At 37.4% G+C, this 2,933-nt stretch overlaps 1 pseudogene; it reads left to right on the top strand.

Moving 5' to 3' along the window:
• The first annotated feature begins 801 nt into the window (after window positions 1-801).
• On the top strand, window positions 802-1,119 carry LOC102874210 (annotated as a pseudogene).
• Window positions 1,120-2,933: the final 1,814 nt, after the last annotated feature.

Raw genomic sequence — 2,933 nt, 5'->3', positions numbered from 1 at the left:
AACTTGTCTTACCCTGGGAGCTCCACCAAACACTGGGTCTAAACAGCGATTAATCTTTTTAGAAGCATACTGTTCCATCTTTCTCTTATGAAATGGATGGTGGCTTTGACCCACCATTTTTCAGTTCACCCAATGTTTAACACACCCAGAGTTCCTTAACTTACCAAAGCGGTATTAAAAAGAGATATTGAGAGAGGAGTGAACAGAAAGGGTAAAATATTAAATTTCTTTGAAATTAAAATCATTAAAGTCCTTTTCTAAGATGGAAAACAGAAACAACGTTCAGTTCAATTGTTCTGAGACTGGATTATGTAAGAAAATGAACAAAACAATACATTACAACAAGGTAAAAACGCTTCAAGTTGGTCAAATTTTACTACTTTTCAACACATAATAATATGTAGTGATTACACAAAACAATAATTTCACAAAGGCAAAATGCTGGATTAGGTATAAATTCCACCCAAATATACTATCAAAGTATTCTTAAGTTTACTCAAAGAAGATATAGGTTAAAAAACTTTATCAAATACTGCCATGGGGGCAAGGTATTCAAAAACTGAGGGAGGCTAAAAGAAAAACCAGCTCTACAGAGAACATGCCTGGCTAAAGGAAATTTAAAATAAAACTTCAGTGCCAAGTAATGCCTTATTCAGTAAGCTGAGCGGCTTCTCTGACGTAAAACAGGATAAATTTAACAGCAAGAATTCTAACTGCATAGTAGTAATGTTCTCACATTACGCAGGTAATTTTAAAAAAGGAGTCAGCTTCCACTGCAGTAACCACAGAAGTAGAAGAGCCATGGCTGTGTGCTATCCCATGACCACGGACTTCAGTAAAGAACACAAAGTAACCAAGAAAGTGAACCAAGCCGAGTCCCAGCTGCCACCATGGGTGCCTCACTAAACACACCACCTTCGTCCGGGACATGATCCAGAAGGTGTGTGGCTTTGAGCCCTACAAGCTTTGTGTCATGGAGTTACCCCTGCTCTTCAAGGGCAAGTGGGCTCTCTCATCAAGAAAAGGGTGAGGGACACGCACATCCATGCCAAGAGGAAGCGAGAAGAACTCAGCAATGTCTGAGCCACCATGAGGAAGGAGGTTGCCAAGAAGGACTGAGTTCACCCCACTGATCCCCAAAGCCCTCAGCCTTCTGACATAATAAAAAATAAAACAAGGTAGTTCAAATAATAAAATAAAAATACAGACCCCCTTTATGATAAACATTTTCTTTTCTAAGAAATTAAAGTTACCCTTTTATAAAAATAGGTAATCTCTTCTTGCTTAAAAATGTAAAGAGTAATCTTTTTAAAATTTTGGTTATAAATGTATAAAGTGAACATCTAAAATAGTACTATCTAGAAGAAAATGCAGTAACAATTTATAGAAACAATATTAGCAAACTTTTAAGAAGTGATATTTTAAAAAATTCAGAACTATTAGAGATTTCAAAAGAGCAAACAGAACTTCAGAAATGGACTAAAACCAAATCTTGTGAAGTTCACATGGCAGTGATTTTTAAAAATGCAAAGAGTATATTTGGAACAACTGTAAGGCGGATTCTGTGCTACACGTGAAGGAAATAAAAGCCACAAATCTCAAAATCACAGAATTTGTAAGGTTCAGTCTTCAGACATTGTTTAATGTCCCTGTTGCTGCCCTGGCTGGGCTTGTGAAGCTACCTGCTGACTTGCTGTGTTGTTTGCTGCTGCTGCTGCAGCTCGTTACTGAAATGAATTAGCTGGCTACACTCCCACCAAACACCGTAATACTGAGGCAGAGCCACTGCCAGACCTGCTAATGTTGCTGCAAACAACAACAAAAATCACACTAAAAATACTAAAGCTGCTAAACTTTAAAACACAATAATTGGGAATGATTTTTTATGAAAAAACAATGTATATTAGTGAAATACAATGAAGAAGAAAAATAAAAAAATAAACCCACTAAAAAATACAAAATCCCCTAACCCTTCAAATTCAAACCCTAATGCTCAATTCTAAACCCTCAGCATGACCTATCCTCTTAAAAAAAAAACACAAAACAAAACAAAACCCTAAATTCTAAAAAAAAAAAAAAAAAAGAACCTAATACCTAAATGAGACTGAAGAAAGCTAACTGGCTAAACAAAGCTAAAGAATAAATAAGGCTAAATGATGAAATCCCTAGAATGGTGGGAAGAACCCTCTCCAGCTGGAGAGAGGAGGTGCAGGTTGGGGTACAACAGCATAGCGTGGGGCCTATGGGCTCTCAGCAGGGAGTAAGGAGCTCTGCCCGAGTACAGAAAGCATCAGTGGATTCAGCAATTAGGGAATACAGAAAAGTTTTGCCCCCTAGCCCTAGTACACACAGGTAAGACCATAGAGGAGCACTAAGAGGCAAGAAATGGGGAACAGGCAGTGTCCCCTCTCTGGGACCACCTGCTCATTCCTGAGATCCAACTAGGAGCTTTTTAACTGCAACTGCTTTAATGTATGCAATTGAAGCTGGAATTACCTTGGCTGCTGGTACCAGACTTGTCCTCTCAAAAAAAACCCTCTCAGCCACACATTGATTAAAATGATCAAGGACCCAAGTTAGAAGTATGGAGAGATAAGAAAAGTAAGCCTTTGATTTTAGAAGATCTTCATCCTGAAATCTTTACTAATCAAAAAGATGCAACTGAGGGTCTAATCAGTACCTTTTAAATTCTTAGTCTGACGATAACACAAGTTATAGTCTAAGTCTGTTAAGTTTACTTATTAAACCACTGGTATTTTGGAATAAGACCTTAAAGTAATTGACCAGTTAGAAGTATAGAAACTTTTCTATAAATTATAGCCCAGTTAGAAATAGAATTGAGGCTCAGAAAAAAAAAAATCAATGTGTTAAGATGGTCTCAGATTACTAGTGCCACAGACATGTCTGGCAAAAAAAAAAAATTCCCTGGACAG

This window comes from Elephantulus edwardii, unplaced genomic scaffold, assembly GCF_000299155.1.
Source record: "Elephantulus edwardii isolate Elephantulus edwardi_28Jun2011 unplaced genomic scaffold, EleEdw1.0 scaffold00098, whole genome shotgun sequence".
Classification (NCBI taxonomy): Eukaryota; Metazoa; Chordata; class Mammalia; order Macroscelidea; family Macroscelididae; genus Elephantulus; species Elephantulus edwardii.
The sequence above is the reverse complement of the archived record's forward strand: the minus strand, read 5'-3'. Positions and strand labels throughout refer to the sequence as shown.